Source organism: Armigeres subalbatus, chromosome 3 (assembly GCF_024139115.2).
Source record: "Armigeres subalbatus isolate Guangzhou_Male chromosome 3, GZ_Asu_2, whole genome shotgun sequence".
Classification (NCBI taxonomy): Eukaryota; Metazoa; Arthropoda; class Insecta; order Diptera; family Culicidae; genus Armigeres; species Armigeres subalbatus.
Window position 1 is genome coordinate 363,567,120 of NC_085141.1, and position 22,569 is coordinate 363,589,688.

The 22,569-nt window shown below is 37.4% G+C and overlaps 1 protein-coding gene across 4 annotated transcripts in view; it reads left to right on the forward strand.

Annotated features, from left to right (window-relative positions):
* LOC134226306 (protein kinase C-binding protein NELL2-like) overlaps positions 1–22,569 on the forward strand; it is a 383,009-nt gene that overhangs the window by 23,635 nt on the left and 336,805 nt on the right. The window lies entirely within an intron of this gene.

Consider the following 22,569-nt stretch of genomic DNA (forward strand, 5'->3'; position numbering starts at 1 on the left):
CCCGATATCACCAGTAAGGATTTTCATTTACTAACTTAAATACATTTTTATTTGGATCATTTTTGCTTATAACTAGTTTTGAATGTTAAGTGCTCGGCTTCTTCTTCTTCTTATTGGCATTACATCCGAACACTGGGACAGAGCAGCCTCGCAGCTTAGTGTTCATAAAGCACTTCCACAGTTATTAACTGCGAGGTTTCTAAGCCAAGTTACCATTTTTGCATTCGTATATCATGAGGCTAGCACGATGATACTTTTATGCCCAGGGAATTCGAGACAATTTCCAATCCGAAAATTTCCTAGACCGGCACCGGGAACCGAACCCAGTCACCCTCAGCATGGTCTTGATTTGTAGCCGCGCGTTTTACCACACAGCCAAGGAGAGCCCGATGTTTGGTTAAATTAAATTTAACATGTTACCTTTGAGCATGCATTATTGGTTTGATAATTTGATAACCTATCTTCAATGTAAAGTAATTTTTACAATAATAATTTGATTTCCTAAATTGCAACAAGCGCCATAATTGTTGGCTGATCTGAAGTGACGCAACGGACCCTGAACTTTTTCTTTGCACTCACCAAAGCGTTCTTCGAGAGTTTTTATCCCGGTCAGATGGTGAACCTCAATAAGTGCTCTTGTCCTAGAAGGGGTGTTAAGTATCATTCTCAGAAAATTATTTTTAACCCTCTGGAGTTTTTGCGCAGCACTCCCAGACCGGCATGCCATATTCGATCATAAGGAGGATGATTTGCTTGTAGACAGCAAGCTTATTTTTCAGTGACAATGACGATCGTCGGTTGATTGAAAGATACAGCAATTCCAGCAAAACGTCATACTTCGTCATCTTCTTGTCAACCTGTTGTAGGAAAAAAAAGTTTGTTGTCCAGGGGCAGGATTCCATTGATTCACATAAAGTCCAGTTAACATACAGATTTGAGTCTTGGCACTCGAGCCTGCCAAAACTAGTGTAGAAAGAACTAAAAAGGTGTTGAAATATTTTTTTCGGATGTTCTAGGCCGTTCAAACTGTTCGGGAGTTCATTTCCTCGAATGCATCAGATAATATCTCTAGAAACAAAATGTCCAAAACTGAGAATATGTCCAAAAATATCTATATGATCATAAGACATGAAATTATCAAGTTTTGGACTAGCCGAACCTAATTCAGGGTCTTCAAAATATCCTGGAACTCAAAAGATGTGATCTGCGATGTTTCCGTGCATTGCTAAACGTCTGGGCAGGTCCATTGAGCCGATAGGATTTCACTCATTGTGTTTTCAAGCTACTACAGTCCTTTTAGGTTCTCCAAAACACCCGGGAGTTCAAAAGATGCGATCTACCAGATGAACGACGTATCAGTGAATTGCTAAACATCCCAGCAGGTCCATTGAGCCGATAGGAATTCACTCAATACTTTTCAAGCTGCTACAGGCCTTTATGGTTCTTCAAACCGGCCTGGGGCTCAGAAAGTGCAATCTACCTGATGCGTGAGAATACATAATGCAGAACCCTTATTTTATTTATGTGCCGCAGACTTCGGTTTTTTTAAGTTTCGTTTTGTTGTTACAAAACAGAGTAAGTGAAAACATGAGACAGAACGGGCGCGTTAGATTTAATTCTAATGTGGAAAACACCGTAGTTGTAAGTTTTTTAATGTTATTAGTATCAACAGTATTTATTTTAATACAGTTTAACAACAGTTTAACAGCTTTGTAGCATGCGATAAGCAAATCATCAAATGTTTTATTGCAATTTGCCCTGTTGAAAAAGCGGTGCCCTTGTCCTGTTTTCAACACTACCCGATCAACCAAGTCTTGAACGATGTATCCGTTTAGCGCTAAACATTACAGTAGGTTCATTGAGCCAATACGATTTCATTCATTATTTTCACAAGCTACAATATGGCCTACATGATTCGATGTTACCATACTGATGCCATACTAAAAATATTTTCTCGGTTACTCTGATGGTCCTTTCGAACAATTTTCCGAGAAGCTTCTATTACACATCTCGATGTATGCTTGAGTCAATGGTCCTTTCATTAGCGATTCATAGAGGATCGACTGTATAGACCCTTTTGTAGCTCGGGTCATGTGATCTATGAATGGTGTATGATATGATATCCCAGTAGGTCATCAAAACGTCCTGGAAACCGGAACGATTGAACTACTTACTTGATCATCCAAGTTTGAACGTAGAACAAATCGCAGATTAACCTCATTGTCATTGTGCATGTTGACTCAAGATCATTTTGGAACACCTTGAACATAGGATCTAATGTTCATGGACATTAGAATCACCCTATTCAGTCACAATCAAGTTGCTGCAACCATTTTTGTCTGACTTGTGTTGCTCGGGCATATGCCTATTACACCGCATTGGGTAAATACCGATGATGAGGATATTGCGAAAGTCTTGATTGTTCTGGTAGATACTATGAACTAAACTCAAGAATATTTTGAAGTACCTTGAAGATCCCGTATTTACTAAAAATTGGGTTTGTTTGATGCCTGTATACTAGACCTCTTCATGTTTTCAAAAAGTATCAAAAACTCAACCGGTCAGTCCAGAATCACAATTCTTATGCTAAAATAAGTCTCCTGTCAAATTTCAAGGTGGCTCAAGTCGATTAAGTGTTTTTGGGCTATTTTCAATTTTGGAAAAAAAAACTAACAAGTGATATAAACTTCGAAAACTATCACAACAACCTCTATATGGAAGTTTTGGGTGTGTTCTACAAATCTGGTGAACATTGCCATTCGTTCCGTTCACGTTTTGTCCATGTTAAAGTGATTTTCGAGCTTTTAAGTGCATAAAAATACTGTTTCCCCCAAAAGTCGTTGTTCTACAAAATTCTTGAATTTATGATAAATGATTGCTAATTTATTATATTATTATTCCTCTTTTTTCCCTGAAAATTTGAGTAATATAATTGTCAATTTGCGATTTATCGTTAAATTCTTAAAAATCAGAAGCTAAACATTTGTCATAAATTTGCACGCTGAGATTTCTTTAAACAAGTTGTTCAAACAAAGAAGCTTTGATTTCACTTGTTACTACGATGCACTCAATGTTAAAAGCATGCAGACATATGGTGAAATTAACAAAATTTAGAAGTCGTTTGTTGTAAGCATCAAGTATCATATGATTTGATTTTGATTTATGTTTTGTTTGAACAACTTGTTTGAAGAAATCCTAACGTGCAAATTTATAACAAATGTTCAGCTTCTGTTTTTTTAAGAATTTAACGATAAATCGCACAGTGACAATTATATTACTCAAATTTCCAGGAAAAAAAGAGGAATCATAATATCATAAATTAGCAATCATTTGTCATAAATTCAAGAATTTTGTAGAACAACGACTTTTGGGGGAAACAGTATTTTTATGCACTTAAGAGCTTGAAAATCACTTTAACATGGACAAAACGTGAACGGAACGAATCGCAATGTTCACAAGACTTGTAGAGCACACCCAAAGCTTCCGTATAGAGGTTGTTGCAATAGTTTTCGACGTTTATATCTCTTGTTAGATTTTTTTTCCAAAATTGAAAATTTCCCAAAAACACTAAATTGACTTGAGCCACCTCGAAATTTTATCCGAATTAGATGAAAATTTGACCGGAGACTTATTTTAGCATAAGAATTGTGATTCTGAACCGGTTGAATTTTTGATATTTTTTGAAAACATGAAGAGGTCTACTGTATACATATTGAATAGGATTGGGAGTATACCGACGATGAGGACATTGCAAAAGCCTTGATCAATCCGGTAGATACCGTTGGCGTTGAACTTCAGAACGTTTAGGAGTATCATGAGCATCTCGTTTTCAAGAAAATAGGCTTTGCATCATGCATATGCAGTCAAACCTCCATGAGTCGATATTGAAGGGACCGTCGACTCATGGAAATATAGAGATGTGGAATAGAAAATGCTTGAGAATCTGCTTGAAGGGACCATCACAGTTACCCAGAAAATATTTTTTAATATAACATAATTTGCTTCCATGAGTCGATATCGAGTTATAAAACATCGACTCATGGGAGTTTGAGTGTATGCTTATTGAACCAGATTGAAAAAGCCTTGATTGATCTGGTAGATACCGTGGAACGTTTTGGAGTACATTAAGCACCCCGAATTCAAGAAAATTGGATTTGCATGATGTGTATATGTTTATTGAACCAGATTGGGTATAGACCGACGATGCGGACACTGCCAAAATCTTGATTGATCCGGTAGATAGCGAGGGCTGAAATCCAGAACGTTTTGGAGTATCTTAAGCAAATCGTTATCAAGAAAATAGGGTTGGCATGATGCGTATATGCCAATTTAACCAGATTGGGTATATACCGGCGATGAGGACATTGCACAAATCTTAGTTGATCCGGTAGATAGCGAGGGCTGAAATCCAGAATGTTTTGGAGCACCTTGAGCATCTCGTATTCAAGAAAAAATGGAGTTTACATGATGCTTATTAAACCAGATTGGGTGTATACCGGCGTAGAGGACATTGTTAAAACCTTCATTGATCTGATAGATACCGTGGGCCGAGCTCCAGAACGTTTTGGAGTACCTTGACCATCCCGTATTCAATACAATTGGGTTTGCATCATACCTATATGCTTATTAAACCGGATGGGGTGTACACCGACGATGTGGACATTTGCCAAAGCCTTGATTGATCTGATAGGTACCGTGGGTTGAGCTTGAGAACGTTTTGGAGCACCTTGAGCATCTCGTATTTCTAAAAACTAATCACAGACATAATCTTCAGGATTCAGGATTCTTCAGAATCAAACATTGTGATTTAGAATTCAACCTTGTCAGATTCATTTGCCTGCTCTCAGAAGCCAAATCTTCCCAAGGTTTCGGATATCTGGGTCTTCATGGTAATTTAAATTGACTCCCGATATTTTTCCTGCAAAGCCAACATCCTGGTGAACAGTTTTGCTGAAGAAAGTGGGACCTATCTCTCTTCTATGATTTTACACAGCCAATCTAAAACGCTGGGGAGATATGACCCATCCGTCCTTAAAGGGTTAAGTGTGTACGGGTTAAAACGTGTTAAATTTGTAATGTTTGTCCGTAAATCATCCCAATTACATCGGAAAGTGCTATGGTTGTTACGTCAACTATGAAATCATGGGCAGTACATCCAACAGCAATACCATGCTACTAACAATGGTAGCGATGTCTTCGTTCGCTTTTTACGCTGTTGTTGTTGTTTTTGACTTTCAAATTTAACATTGAGTTGACTCCATTTAAACATTTACAAAAAATCTATACAATATCAAGTGGCATTACAAAACTGTGGAAACAGAAGCTGACTGATAATCTGGTGCAATCCGAGGAAAAGGCTTTCGCAGTGCAGACAGTAGGTTCCGAATGCTAGACGATAATAATGACACTGATAAAGGGAGTGAGAAAAAAATCGATGACGATGGTGATGAATATGATACGATGATCAAGACGTGTCAGAGCGTACAGAGAAGATTGAAGAAAATCGAGAGGGGATGAATTTTCCGAAACGGGAATTTCAATCGCGCTTACTCATGACGAGAGGGTGGCTTTGCACAAACGATGAGTGCTGCTTCTGGGTCGATTGGGATTAAGTGTGTCACCGCAGGAGAGAAAAAAAAGGGGGAAATCTGTTCAATTACCACATGAAAGCGAACGAAAGCCGTCGGGGTGTGCGGTTACGGATCATATGATTTGATGGAAACCAATCAGGAGAAAAATCAATAACGCTTTAATTTGGTCCCGATTGGAATCTGATCCGCTATGCTATGGATTATAAAGATTTGAACACTTGTTACGTCTTTGATAGCGAAGGTATTTGGTTGCGCTGCTCATCGACCGTACAGTGGATAAACCGGTCAGCTCCGAACGAACCGTCAGCCATCGCATTTTAATTCCACATTCCCATCAAGAGCAGTCGGTCGGTCGTCCGGTGACATATCATGGCGGTTCAGGTTGTCAATGAATAAATGTATTGCTGATTAGTTTAATCGGCCCGCGTGGAGTGGGTCGAACGTGCTCGATCAATTCTGCGCCACCGACAAATCGATTGCCGTGATTGTCCGTTTAGTATGGGTTCAATCGGTTCGAATATCTCTATCCCTGTCGTTCACGTCCCGCCTTTGATAGGTTAATCCAGCCGGACTGATATCTCCGCCTCTAACACAATTCGATTAACCGGTGTGTATAGTGGAAGCCAATGACTAAATCTCAGTATATCGAGGATTACTATTCGATGGGTAGTTGTGCTGTTTGTGTGTGTGTGTGGTCGCCAAGTTATCTATATGCAAGGCTCAAACGGACCAATTTTCACGACTGCCATTGCCCATGACGAATTTATTGGCATTCGCGATAAGAGCGCAGCCCGACTCCAGTTCGGCGTCGTCATTCACAAGCCAATATATTCCCTTCGTAGTATTTGCATAACAGCAAATAAAAACGTTACTCGTTCGTATTCAGTATGGGATACTCCTCGCGCTGAAGCGGCGAAACGATAAAGACCATCGCTATTTTTTGTCACCGCGAGTTGTTTTACGAGTTTTCTGCTGCTTTTCGGTATCGAACGGAGACAGAAGCGGGAAACTGGTCTTAAATTAAATGAGAACTATTACTATTCCATTAATGATGGCCCCCTTATTCAGTAGTTCCGAAATAGTAAGATGTGATGAATATTTTCTGACAACATGATTAGAATATTTGTGGTATGTCAGATATAAATTTGAAGAAAACAAATCTTTGCTTTGTGGTGTTGAGATAGCTTTGTGTGATTTAGTCATGCATTCGATAGCTTAGCGTCAATAACGATGATTTGCTGGAAACATTTGTTTTGATGTCGATTACGATGACGATGTACTCCGGTGGTTTAAGTAGGGTAGACTTTGATGAGAAATGGAGCTTTAACTTCAACGCTTTAATTGTCCTGTGGTTTGATTGGACTTATTTATTGGTCTAGATGATAATCGCATAAAAAAAATGTCGGTAGAAGCCCTTTTCGCACGCGGCGATTATTAGCAAATCGGACCACCTTTCTTTTGCCAGTGAAGAAAGATTAGTTTCCACGTTGATGCTTTTCCCTACCACTTCAAATGGAAGCTTGGTCTAAAGAAGGTTGTTCGAATCATGTCGTCATCAAATTTGCTCTCCACTTGCTTCAAAATTCAATGATACATAAAAATCCTTCGTGTTTGCAGTATCCGACCGGGGAACTATCAAAACTATATACACCAAATTTTTTTCGCCGAAAATCAGCAAAATTTTGCTGAATTTTGCCGAGCTGAAAGGTCAGCAATCATTTCAGCAGAAAAAAACTGTAGATTTCAGCAAAGTGAACTGTCATTGCCGTTGAAAACTTTTTGCTGAATTATCAGCAAATTCAACTAGTTTGCTGAAAATTCAGTGGATTCGGTCACTGCAGGATTTGACAGCTAATTGCTGATGTTATTCAGCAAAATATACCAAATTGCTGATATCATCAGTTTTTACCACGTGTAATATTGATGGACAAAATGGAAGTATGTTTCTTTAAGCTTTTTAATTTATTTGTCCGGTACGAGTCCGGTAATAACATTATGAGGCATGAATCACAATACAATTGTCTAAAGCAGTGTAATAAATAATTGTATACTGCAAGTATCTTCATAGAAATAATTTTCAAATGTTCGGAAATTTTAGGTGACATTATGTGACGTCCTCTTCTATTTCTTGGTATTGGCTGAAAAATATGTTGAATTAAGCACACATGATTATTTTTCAATAATTCAAAGTTTGATTTGAAATACTTACCGGTTTCATCATGGATTAAAATGACAAATATTACAAAAAACAATAAGTGTAAAAAGAAATCACCAAGCTAATTTTTCTCAAAGTTTGACAGCAGTGCCCGTCGAAGAAAAACGCTGAACGATCAGTAAACTAGAAAAGTATGCTGATTTTCAGTTAAGACAAATCGGTATACTGATTTTCAGTAAGTTTCAAAATTGCTGATAATTCTTCAGTAAAGCATTTTGCTGAAAAACTTTTTATGATTTTGGTGTGACTTTCGCCTCTAATTGTATCATGAAAATGTACGTCCAAAATTGTTTATGAGATGTTGGCAAAATAACACGACAAACATAAGCAGACAATCTTTGGGTAGAAATAAAACTTCTAGAAGAATAATTCTATACCTTCATGTAGTAAGGCTAACCAGAGCCCTAAGTCTACGCTCATAACAACTGAGTTCACCATGTTTGAAGGTTGCGTGTCCTCTGTCGCACAAGATTTATTTCATAGCGTAACGATCAAAAGCAGTATGAAGTATGAACACATACCTTTTTCAAGGAATAAAATCTATAAACTCCCCTTTCTCATTCAATTCAAATAAAAGGGAGAGAAAATGTAAGAATCGGACATTATTACATCATTTCATTTGGCAATGATGGTATTTTGCTCTGCACTGAACGTACTCTAATTAACAGCATTTATACTTCCACTCTCATCTGTTTGATTTCTACCGAAAGTGAAAACCCCGAGCTACACTTTCTCGGTTGTTTTTGAAGCACAGACATTTTTGAAACTCGTAATCTCTGCGGGACAAAATCCAACTGGTCTGCCAAAATGCAGCATCTCGGACCAGCCGAAACCATATCGCCAGTCGTGAGCCAATAGATTATCGGATTAGTGGAAAAACTGGAAGAAAGGAGCCCGGATTAATTAAAATTTTACGAGACATCTTTCGGTCCGGTTGGGGGGTGCCTATTTCGAAGCGAGGGACAATTCAAATTTTCGAGCCTTCTTCTTCGAGGCGCGTTTCGTCGCGATGGGACCTATCTGGGTGTCCGCTCGTTGTCATTCACCGAGACCGTGCGGGACTATGGGAGATGTTGATGGGGATGACGAAGACGGTGAATTCATTAACCAAACGAAACGTGTGCGTCGCGTCGTGTCCTAAGGCTCTCAGGGGAAGATGATCGTTATGGGATGGCGGTAGACACGGCTCGAGTGATGTGATTTGGGCGCGTTTGCCCGTGCAGAATCGTATCCGAGAAGCTCAGATGGCACGCACTTTACAGACTAATTTATATCAGCTGATAACACGGCCTGTGAAGCAGACTATTATGAAAATTAGTTTATTATGATGGAACTGGGTAGGTCTACCTAACCATTTTGCAGTTTACGAGTTTATGGCTAGGTTTTGAACCCATACATTGGATGCATGTTGCATTGTTGTTTCTGAGCTGCAATCGGCTTATAAGGATCTTTAGTCTAGCAATACAGCAAGTGGCTACAAAGTACATATGACGTACCAGGCTTATGATATATGAGAACGATAACTTAATTCGCAATCAATCATGAGAGTATTTATTGAATTGTGCATTGAATGGTGGCAATGCAATACATTTACAGTAGGTTTAAATAAAAGAGATAAGGTTCGATTCAAAAACTCATATGTGTTCTACCTGATATTGCCCAAACTGTTTGCAACTTCGGTTTTGTTTACAAAGCTACAGAACCAACCTACCAGTACTAAAAATGATGTTTGTTCATTTATTTTGAAATGCATTTTTGCACCAACCTTTTCTTATAATATATACCTAGGTATTCATATCTGTAAAATTCTCAATCATTCGAACCAAAAATAAATTCTGTTCTATTTTTATTTCCTATCATAACCTTCGACAAAGATTTTTTCATGGTTTCACTTGTATACTTCTCGCCTAACTTTTCAAAAGGACCTAAGTAACATTTTTTTCATGAATTAATTTGAGTACTGCAATCAAAAGCTTTCATGTTTTTCTGTTGTTTGCGCTATTCAAATTAATTCATGAAAAAAATGTTACTTAGGTCCTTTTGAAAAGTTAAGCGAGACTTGATCTTTGGAAAACTTGTTCTGTAATCAATGACAGTAACTATTTCCGGAACCAGCACAAGGTCCAGCCTATTCCCACATCATTGGCACACAGCCTTCGCGTAATAGCATAAAATATTACACTCTTCACCCTTTACTCGGTCTACACAAAACCTCTAGTTTATGGCTCTATCAAGTTACCCTCCCTGGAATCGGAAAGCGGTTCCTTCTTCCTTCAGAGTACGCTACTCAAATGCTGCCACACAATCGGTTTGCTCGGTAGTCTTCTTTCATGCATCTTCCAGATACACACCACGTGGTTCTTTTACACTTTACCCCCTTCGAGGGCTACAGCAGAACGAGACCACTGTCGTTGACGACGACGACAAACAAGAGGGGGGTTGAACAAACATAACCTCTATTACTTGGGCTATCAACATCAGCCAGCAGCGGAACGAACGAAGCGAAGGTGACTCATCGGTGGCCATAATATCGATATAACGGTGTCCAAGGTTTCAGGACAGAAAATGGTCCTTGTTGATGGTTCTCATCGTACTGGCCATAGAAAGGACGTTCTTTAGAACTTTTTTTTTCAGTTTTATAAAGGTTGTGACTCAATGTTCTTAAAGTCGTCAGCTGAGTTCAGATCAGAAGGAAAAATCTAATTTGCGGAAAAATGTTTTCACAAGTCAAATGAAATTTATGCTTCCGCTATATGGCCGTTTCATTTTTCCTGTGAAAAGCTCCAAGATGGTCAACCTGGGCTGCACCGCAACCTCCCGGAATAAATTAAGCATTTAATGACTTATAAAATTTTATATGTTCTCCTTGCGGCTCACCAGTGCCGGGCATGTGCCGGTCGGACGGTAGGCCATACAACACTAATGACCGGCAAAGAAAACTCGAACCAGATTTTTCCAGCAGCTGCCTGCCGTGAACTGCTTTCCAACGCCAAATGTAGCCACCACCACCGAGTGACGGAGGAGAGGAGCTATATTTAAAAGCTCGCCGCGGTCAAGGTCACTGGGGCAAACAGTCAGCCAAATCGAGAGACCGGCTTCGAAAGCTTGCGAATCGAGTCCGATTTTAGTTTCTTCGGTTGCAGGCAGAGCCTTTCTAGCGGTTACGCAACCTGCGCTGTTGCTCCACTGCTGCCGGAGAAATTGATGACTATCGTGGGTTTGGTTCCAAGCTGATTTTAGATAACGAATTTGACTTTCTTGAGAAGGAGCCAAATCGGTTCGGTTCGTATCGGACTGTTCGCTTGTAGTGCAGAATGCATCGTTCATTTCTACAGGTCATGAAATATGGAGAACGAAATTTCGAGTAGGTAGGTAATAATTCCTCAATAGCGTATAAAAAGTTTTCAAAAGGATCGCAATGCATCAACGTGATGAAACATTTTTTTCTTGCTCATAAAGTATGTTGTTCGGCTCAACGATAATGATGATGATAGTGTTTTTATATATTTTGTGTGATCCACAAAAGTTCGTAAATAGTACACGTATAAAGTTTTAATGTACAAATATGGGACATAATAGCTATTCAATAGCTATTTGTATGCCGTGCGAAAGAGCTATCGAAAGGAGATGCGCAATGAGGCCCCAACTTTCCACGCTCACTATAATGGCATCTGCTATGAAAAATTTTGACAGTTTTCTGACTGTGAACTGAAATTTTACGCCTAGCAAACCATGATTTTGTGTATCTAACGAATTGGTTATTATTTATAAACATTAAAACTTGTATATCGTTCTATATGTATAGAAAAACTTCAAATTTTAATTTTGAATATTCAATTAGATAAAATTATTTCTTCACACAGCCACAACAACCCTTCCTTTGAAATTGTATTTTTCTTCGGGTATCAAGGTTTCGGTCGCATTCAGACTATTCGTCCAGATTCACCCTTTTAAAAAAGCGTCGAAATTTTCTTTTCGTAAGGGGCTGTCCACAAACCACGTAGACCGATATTTCACATTTTCAAACCCCCTTCTCTCTAGTAGACTTCCGTAGACCTCCGAAACCCCTGCCCCCCCCCCTTGAAGTCTACGTAGACTTTTTCAAGTTTTACAAAATATAATATGTGATTGGAAAACATATGGAAATCAACCACGTTTGCAGCAATTCAGCTATACAAATCCATTTTCAAATCCATTGTCCAAATCCATCAAATTTTGAACATAACAAAATCAAGCTGAAAAAAATCCAACACAATATCAATGAAAAATTCAAAGCGAACTCAAATTCAATCCTCTGTCCATAGCTCCTGAAACCAAATCTCGAAACCAATTAATTTAATTTCGGTTGAATTTGATTCCTCCTAGAGGTGTGCGCCACCGATACTTAAATAGGCGCGCCACTGCTGAAAGTCTGTCACGCTTCTGAATTATAATTCTTCATGCCGGTTCAAATTTGTAGAAAACCCAAAAATTTTCAGAATATCGAAAAATTTCCAGTTGAAATTCCGAAAATGTCAAGTCTACATTCGACTAAGATTTTCGTTGAAATTCCGTAGAATTTCCTGATTGATAACCTTTAAAGTTTCCACTCCAAAGAACACTCCGTGATAATTCCAATTTTTTTTCTTCAAAGTTCTATACAATATGAAATTCCAATTTTTTTTTTTCTAAATTCCTAAAGTTTTCCCGTTAAAATGTCGAGTAATTTTCCGAGAAAATTTAGAATTATTTCCCGTTGAATTTTAGCATGGTTCCCTACGATATTTTAAAATTTCTCTTGCAAAGTAGGAGCGATTTCCTGAGGAAATTATGAAAAACTAGGTATTATGGACATTCCAAAGAGTTTTCGAAATAATTTTCGGTGGAAATCATGGGGAATTTCAGTTGAATTTATGGTAAATTTATCGTAAAAATTTCGAATAAATTTTCATGAAAATTACAAATACTTTCTTACAAGAATTGCATTTTTTTTGTGGAAACTCAAAGAGTTTTAGGTGGGAAATTCAAACAATTTCTCGTGATAGTTTTCATCAATTTCTTTTTCCATAGATAATTCCAAAGAATTTCTATTAGAACTGCCGAAGAAATACCGTAAAATTTCTAGGAATTTCGCTTATATGTATGTCCAAAGAATTTCTCGCGAAAATTCCAAGAATCTCCGAAATTAAGAAAAATTTTCCGGGGACTTTGAAGAAAATCTTCAGTAGAAATTCTGAAGGGTTTCTCGAGGAAATGTCGGAGAATTCCCTTTACATGTTTCAAAAAATGTCTTTTGGAAATTCCAAAGACTTATTCTTGGAAATTCCAAAATGCTTCCTTTGTAAATTTTCAAGAATTTTCCGTTGAAGAGTGACATAATTTTCCGCGAAAATTCTAAAGAACCACTTGTAGTTTCGTAAGAAGTTCCTACTTAAATTTAAAAGATATTTTAGTAGAATCAGAAATATAATCCAAGTGGAAATTTTGTTTTTTTTTTAATCTAATCTAATCTAATCTCATACATGCGTAGCCAATACTTGAAAGCATCCTGGAAAATGACGGTTTCTGAATTCCGTCATTTTTCTTTTCATATGGCCAGGCCAACTACGCAGCATGTACCGCAGAGATGACTCCTAGATATTGAGCGACTTCAGGAATACTTAAAGTCACTTAATAGCTTGGAATCGAGGGGAAAGGAAGAAAGCGTGGACCTCCCGTACCAAACGCTTCCAATAATATAGATACCTAATATATGATAAAAATCGTGTACGTGTTTTTTGTATGATGTATATGAGCGTGTATGTGTGTTTATATGTCTACACTGATAGACAAAAGTATTCGTCATGTTTTAATAGAGCTACTATGAAAACATGACGAACACTCATGTCCATCAGTATATGTATGTATTTGTGTATATGTATGTGTGTATAATGTGAATGTGTGTGCGTTTGTGTGAGTGCGTGCGTGTTAAATTTACGGATTATCAAAACCTTACCTCTCCTCAATAAATCTGACGCTGAACATGTTTGAGCATTTACATAGCCTTGATCGCAATATTAACAAGGGCATTGCCCTTGATAACAATCGATCAGCCCTTGCAAGCACAAACATGCGCACGTCTTCCGGATCTGCAGCACTTTTTTATACACTACACATTTGTTTCGACCGCGGTCACTGCACTGGTTCTATTGTTCTACTTTTAGGCGAATCACCGCACAAAAGTAGAGCGCAAAAACCAACCGCCCTGGAAGACGGTCGAAACGAGACTCCGTGGAAATTTTGTTTTTTTTTTTCTACCGAAAGTTTTTATAAAACACTTTGGAGAATTTTCCTGCTTTTGAAATCATTTGAAAAAATTGCTGTTGAAATCATTATATTTTTTAGCCTGAACTATGGCTTCAGTGAAATCCATAAGATGTTTCTGGAGAAATTCGAGAGATTATTTCTGTAAAGTCTAGAAAAACTACGGAAAAATCTAAATAAAATCAAACAAGTGAACTTCGCCTAAAGCTGCTGTATATGAATTGTTTTCCAAAAAAATAAAAATAAAAAAGTCTACGTAGACTTTTAGTATACCCCCCGTCACCATTCGTAGACTAACTAAACTTTTTTGAAACCTCTCCCTCCCCCTCGAGAGTCTACGTGGCTTATGGATAGCCCCTAAATGAAGACGATATCAAAGTCCAACGAGTTAGAAGCTATAGGGTAAAGCACCCAAAATTCATCAGTTCTCACCCACCCTTTTTTATCCCTATTTGTCGAAAACTAGTGGTTGAAAACAGTTAAAGTTCAATTTTTTCGATTCAATTATTTTCTACAACTAGCTTTCGAGAAATGAAGATTTCAAAATAGGTGGCCGAAACCTGTGGAGTGGGCGATTTATTACCATTTTTACATTCATACATCATAATTACATTTCTATACTCAGAGAAGTCGAAAAAAATTTCAATCCGAATTTTGCTTAGACCGGACGGGGAATCGGGTATACCCCGTTAGGTATAAAGACGTTAGGCATAACGGACGTTAGGCATAGTGAACGTTTGGCATAATGGACGTTAGGCATAAAATGACCCAAAGAACAGCCCATGACATAAAGAAGGCAGAATTATGCCAAACGTCCATTATTCCTAACGTACATTATGCCTAACGTCCTTAAGCCTAACGTACTTATGCCTAACGTCGCGGGCCCCCGAGGATCATCCTCTGAATCTTACTTGGTCTTACTTTGTAGCCGTACACCTTACCGCATGGCTATGGAAGGCTCCGGAGCATGGTGTGGAGCTTCAATTTTGTTAATGGGTTCGCGGTTCAGGGTTCACCTTTTACAAATATTGGCGTTGGCCATGGGCTATTTGGCTATTAGGCAAAAGGTCATTTGACCGAAGATCATTATTCTTTTCATTTTCGTTCTTTTTTCTTTTTTCTTTCATCTCCTTTTTTTCTTCGGCGCTCTTTATTCTCCCTTCTTTATTCTTCCTTCTTTATTCTTCCTTCTTTATTTTTCATTCTTTTTTCTTCTTCTTTCTTCATTCTTTCTTCGTCCTTCTTCTTTCTTCTTTCTTATTTCTTCATTCTTCTTTCTTCCTTCCTTCTTCTTCCTTTTTCGTACTTCCTTCTTCTATCTTCCATCTTCATTTTTCCTTTTTCCTTTTTTCTTTTTCTATTTTGCGTTTTCCTTCTTCCTTCTTCCATCTTCCTTCTTCATTTTTTCCTTCATCCTTCTTTTTTTTCTTTCTTCCTTCTTGCTCTTATTTCTTCCTCATTCCCACTTCCTCCTTCCTTTTTCGTTATTTCTTCTTCTTTCTTGCTTTTCCCTTCTTTCTTCTTTGTTCTCCCTTCTTCCTTCTTCCTTCTGCCTTCTTCTTTCTTCTTTCATCCTTCTTCATTCTTCCCTCTTCTTTCTTCCTTCTTCCATCTTTCTTCTTCCATCTTCCATCTTCCATCCTCATTTTTCCTTTTTCCTTTCTTCTTTTTCTATTTTGCTTTGCCTTTTTCCTTCTCTCTTCTTCCTTCTTCCTTCTTCCTTTTTTCCTTCATCCTTCTTCCTTCCTCCTTCTACTTTCTTCATTCTTCTTTCTTCCTTCTTCATTCTTCCTCTTTCTTTCCTCCTTTCTTTTCTTCCTCTATCTTTCTTCTTTCTTCCTTTCTCTTTCTTTCTTCTTCGTCCGTCTTCTTCCTTCTTTCTTTTTCCTTCTTCCTTTTTCCTTCTTCTTCCTTCGTTCTTCGTTCTTCCTTCTTCCTTCTTCGTTCTTCGTTCTTCATTCTTCGTTCTCTCTTCTTCCTTCTTCTTTCTTCTTTCACCTTTCCTTTTCTTCCTTCTTCCTACTTCCTTCGTCTTTCCTTCTTTCTACTTTCTGCTTCTTTCTAACTTCTTCCTTACTTCGACTACTCACTTTTCAATCCTCACTCGTCATTCGGCCTAATGGCCTAATTCTTCCTTCTTTCTTCTCTCTTCTTCCTTCTATCTTCTTCCGTCTAACTTCTGCCTCATTTCGCACTACTCCCTTCTCAATCCCCACTTCCTATTTGGCCTAATGGCCATTCGGCCTCCAATTTCTATCCAGCTTTTCGCGCACGGTAATGGCGGCTCTGTGGGTTCAAAAGTGTATCCGTCCCTGTACTTTTTTGACATCTGGCTTGGGTTTGACATTCCGTTTTCCTCCTGTTCCAGGATGGTGGGAGGGGCAGGTGAGGGTAATCGAAATGTCAAACCCAAGTCAGGCGTCAAAGAAGTACAGAGACGGATACACTTTTAAATCAACAGAGCCGCCATTACCGTGCGCGGAAAGCTGGATTATCGAGTCTACTATCCAGCTTTTTGCGCACGGTAATTGTGGCTCTGTTGGTTTAAAAGTGTATCCGTCTTCGTACTCCTTCAACATCTGACTTGGGTTTGACATTTCGATAACCCTCATCCCTCATCCTGGAACAGGACGAAAACGGAATGTCAAACCCAAGTCAGGCGTCAAAGAAGTACAGAGACGGATACACTTTTAAATCAACAGAGCCGCCATTAACGTGCGCAAAAAGCAGGATAGGGCAGATTCAGTCAGACTTTGAAATAACGTCGTGCATTCTAGTGTTTTATGTAAGTATCGTGAAGGGGGATGCCGAACTTGACACAAATTCAATATGATGAAAATTCTTAAGCCCCAAACACAATGTCAGCGGAACGGCAACGGAAATTTGACAGCAAATTTGGCGAATTTGATAGAAAATATATGGGCTAACTGTCAAATTTGCCGTTCCGCTAACATTGTGTTTGGAGCTTTACTCCTTATGGCGGGAAGAGCCAAATTCCGCTATTTTTGGGTCCACTATTGGGCATTTTACTCTATTTCCTTATACATGAAACGATTAAACACTTTTTAGAATATATTTGCCAACAGTTTCTTTGGTTTGAGCGGCCGGTAATAAAGTTAATCAGTTCAGTGCGTGTTTTCTCGTAATGAAGCGTGTTTTCTCTTATTTCGGACGCGATCTGACGAAATATTGTGTTCTGCATTGCGCGGCCGGTATCGATCCGGTAAGTCTTCGGGAAAATACGTTAGACACACACTGCTTTTCCGTTTGTGTATCATCATGAATATGGCGTCGTTCAAAAGAAATAATTAGTCGCTTACCAACCCAGCCAACAAATTGGTTCACATAACTAACTTTCAGTTCTGTATAATGCACTCTTATACGATGCAATTTGATTGTATAAAATGCATAGATTCCTTCTATGTGAACAAAAGTGGAGGCCATATACGTACAAATCAGTGTTATGGCATAACAAGATATACGACGTATTCCGATTTCAATTAAATCAATATACAATCATGTTGGTTTTTATCAGAGATCGCATATGTTCCGTTATAAAGTTGCATAATTGGACTGTTACAACTTTAAATCTAGAATAGTAAAAAATAGTTCAAACATACATCATAATACATACATAATATTATCATAAAAAAACATACGTGTTATTGTATTTGCAAGAAAAATATTTCTTAGGTCGAAACATAATCATTATGTTAGTTGATTATTAGTTAATGTATATATTTATGTTATAAATTTAGCCTCCAGCTTCCAGTTTCGATCCTTTGGCCTTCTAGTTCATAGTCCAGAAGCTATCTGGTTCCTCCATGTGTACGCAGTTGTTAAGCAATCATTTATACCTAATGATAATATTGCATCTGCGAATACAATCTGGAAAAGACATTCCATTACATCTTATACAACATTGTCGACAATGATTGCATAAACCAGTATATGCGATTTAATTGAACACATATATAATTGCAAATTGACGTGTATAATATCATCATGATATTATCATATCTAAGAGGAGAAATACAACGTTGTCAATATAACAAAATTGCCCTCAAAGTTTGTTTTCCCTAAAATAGTGATTATTGTATTTCTAAAGTGTTCTATAGATCGCAGTGATGTTGTGAATTTATTGTTGAGAACAAAATATGGAATAAAACGACTAATAGTACATACTCTCTTCCTGGTTGCTAAATTTCTATCCATTTAGTGAGAGTACTTAAAAAACAACACCAGGCTGTTTACTATGCCTAATGACAAATAACAGTAAGTATTCTATTAAGAATCTACCTTTGAAGGTTTAGTTATACATAGCTACTACAGATGTACGGAAAAACACAGTTCATGGAGAATGGGTGCGAAAAGGTTCCCTTAGAATTCTGGCCAATAGTACAAAAATAACTGAATGATCATTTTCATGTAGTTCTATTCCACAGACATTGACTGGGTGATTACCGATTGTTTAATGGTGAGGAATGTATTTGTATAAAACAACTACCGCTTTTGATATTTGTCTTCGAATTGTATTTAATGACAATGACAAATGTGTTCTTTTTAATATTCTTGAAAAAGAATATTTTATTGAACATTCAAGGATCAACAGAGTTGTTGTAAGTATATTTGAAATCATTATATCAGAGGACTTTACAATCAAATCTTAACGACATTGTAACTTCAGATGCACATATATGCAATTTTTCAAATATTTGCGATACATGATTCCGTTGTGAGTTTAAATTTACAGGTTTACAACTTATGACATAGATTGTAATTAGATTGTACATTTGCATTATATGTAACCTTTCTACAATTTTTCACAACTTCTGCTGGATCTATATATGATTACGATCTGATCTGTGAATATATATAATTTAATTTGTACATTCTTATACGATTGCTGGTTTGCTGGGAAGGCGATTATTCCTTTCCAGTGCGCTCATGGAGATGCAGAGAATTCTTCGGTCTCTTGTAGCAATGAGTGTCGATTTAATTTTCCTCCCCTTATCCTAATTTACTGTGATGACGTGGCCTGCATCGTTATTGGTCTTGAATTAAAGAAACTCCGAAGCATGTACAGTGAGAATAGCTTTCTAGTTCCGAGAAAACTATTCAATTGGAGGGCTGTGCATTATTTGTTGTTTCTCGGCCAATCACAACTAGCAACTACAATGGGTACAATCAAGTCAATCAAGCCAAGCTAAGTTAAGCTATATTCGCCAATAGTTTCTTTGATTTTTTTTATTTATAGTATCTCGAATAAAAAAACGGAGTAGCAACTACGAAAAGCATGGTCAAATCATGATCATGATCATGCTCATGCTCATTCAGAAATGGAATTAAGTAATGAATGCAATTCTAGTTCAACATGTTACCATTTTCACTGGTTGAGAAAATTCAGCTTTTCCATGTATCAATCAGTTGTCTACAGCGGTTCTTGAGGCGGTCCCGTTTTCGACGCAATAAGCAAAACGGATGTAAGAAAACGGTTTGGCCGAAATTTTCATTTGTCCGAAAAAGACATACGACCGAGCCGAAAAAAATGTTTACCCACAGACCGTTTAGTCGAATAGGTCATGTGGCCGAAAACGCCGTTCGGTTTTAATGATCGTTTGACAGAAATGGAAATTTCGCTAAAAATATCATGATTCTCGACTTGACTCGCTCGGCATGTTAATTTCAACCGAATGTCATTTAAATTACCCTTTCAGCTAAATAATTTTCGACCAAATGACCTATTCGGCTAAATGATTGTTTTGGGCAAATGACTGGTTGTCCATTACGGCCAGATAGATCCACAGAATATTTCCCACTCGGAAACATTCTGTGCCGGACCGATAATCGACCTCACCAATTCGGGATTGGCAATCCTGGAGACCTCAAAATTTGGCATGATAAATTGTTCGGTCGTTCAATTGACATATATGGCGGCAAAATATGTTTCTGCCTAATGGTTTTCGGCCGAAGAAGATCCGCTTGGCCGAAACTCATGCGGTGGTAAACCATTTGGCCGAAAGGTAATTGGCCGAATAACATGTACCCAGCAAACCAGCAATCGTATAAGAATGTACAAATTAAATTATATATATTCACAGATCAGATCGTAATCATATATAGATCCAGCAGAAGTTGTGAAAAATTGTAGAAAGGTTACATATAATGCAAATGTACAATCTAATTACAATCTATGTCATAAGTTGTAAATATGTAAATTTAAACTCACAACGGAATCATATATCGCGCAAATATTTGAAAAATTGCATATATGTGCATCTGAAGTTACAATGTCGTTAAGATTTGATTGTAAAGACCTCTGTTATAATGATTTCAAATATACTTACAACAACTCTGTTGATCCTTAAATGTTCAATAAAATATTCTTTTTCAAGAATATTAAAAAGAACACATTTGTCATTGTCATTAAACACAATTCAAAGACAAATATCAAAAGCTGTAGTTGTTTTATACAAATACATTCCTCAACATTAAACAATCGGTAATCACCCAGTCAATGTCTGTGAAATAGAACTACATGAAAATGATCATTCAGTTATTTTTGTACTATTGGCCAGAATTCTAAGGGAACCTTTTCGCACCCATTCTCCATGAACTGTGTTTTTCCGTACATCTGTACTAGCTATGTATAGCTAAACCTTCAAAGGTAGATTCTTAATAGAATACTTACTGTTATTTGTCATTAGGCGTAGTGAACAGCCTGGTGTTGTTTTTAAGTACTCACTAAATGGATAGAAATTTAGCAACCAGAAAGAGAGTACTATTAGTCGTTTTATTCCATATTTTGTTCTCAACAATAAATTCACAACATCACTGCGATTTATAGAACACTTAAGATATACAATAAACACGATTTTAGGGAAAACAAACTTTGAGGGCAATTTTGTTATATTGACAACGTTGTATTTCTCCTCTTAGAGATGATAATATTATGATGATATTATACACGTCAATATGAAATTATATATGTGTTCAATTAAATCGCATATACTGGTTTATGCAATCATTGTCGACAATGTTGTATAAGATGTAATGGAATGTCTTTTCCAGATTGTATTCGCAGATGCAATATTATCATTAGGTATAAATGATTGCTTAACAACTGCGTACACATGGAGCAACCAGGTAGCTTCTGGACTATGAACTAGAAGGTCAAAGGATCGAAACTGGAAGCTGGAGGCTAAATTTATAACATAAATATATACATTAACTAATAATCAGGTAACAGCATGTCACATAATGATTTTGTTTCGACCTAAGAAATATTTTTGTTGCAAATACAATAACACGTATGTTTTTTATGATAATATAATGTATGTATTATGATGTATGTTTGAACTGTTTTTTACTATTCTAGATTTAAAGTTGTAACAGTCCAATTATGCAACTTTATAACTGAACATATGCGATCTCTGATAAAAACCAACATGATTGTATATTGATTAAATTGAAATCGGAATACGTCGTATATCTTGTTATGCCATAACACTGATTTGTACGTATATGGCCTCCACTTTTGTTCACATAGAAGGAATCTATGCATTTTATACAATCAAATTGCTTCGTATAAGAGTACATTAAACAGAACTGAGAGTTAGTTATGTGAACCAATTTGTTGGCTGGGTAAGCTGAAAGTCATTTAACCAAGTTCCACTCAACCCTAATAGTTATGGTTTGGTCGAAAGGGACATACGGCCAAACCGGTAGTTTGGCCGGATAAGTCGTTTACTCTAGCAAATCATTTGGATGAAAATGCCATTCGGCTGAAAATTTGTTTAGAGAGAATAGGTCATTTGGCCAAAAAAATCGTAGTAGAAAAAACTGGAGATGGCTTTAATGTTGAGATCGAAATACGTATCTGTACTATAAAGTAGTGGAATTAATAGGAAAAGTACAAACCAGTCTTATGACAAGCGAAAAAATCGTGTGGATTGCCGTTTTTCCAAATCGTTTATGTGGTCGAAAATGTTATTTTCTGAACGAGTAATACGGTCAAAAAGGTCGACCCGTACGGCCAAAAGGCTGACTTTCGGCCAAATAACCTTTTCAGGCGAGCAACATTTTTGTTCAAATTATTCTCGGCCACATAGATTTAGCCTTATAGATTATTCGATTGTATATATGGTCAATTAACTTTCAGCCTTGTGGCCTTCGACCAAATAACTGTCGGCCAAATGTCCCTTCCCGTTGAAAAAATGATTCCAACGAGGATTTTTTCTTCTTTCAAACAGATACTCTTCGAAATTTCCATAGAATCACTCAATCTGTTTGCCACTTTTAAACGTTAACAGTCAGCTTACGATATACGTATCAAACAAACCGATAACAGAGCCTCTGCCATGTTAGTCGGGGTCATAGAACTCGCCGGATCCCACCAAACAATTGCATTCTCTACCTATCAATAATATTAGATTGTTTTGCTTCTCCAGTAAGCACACATATCGCCTTTCTACTAGACTA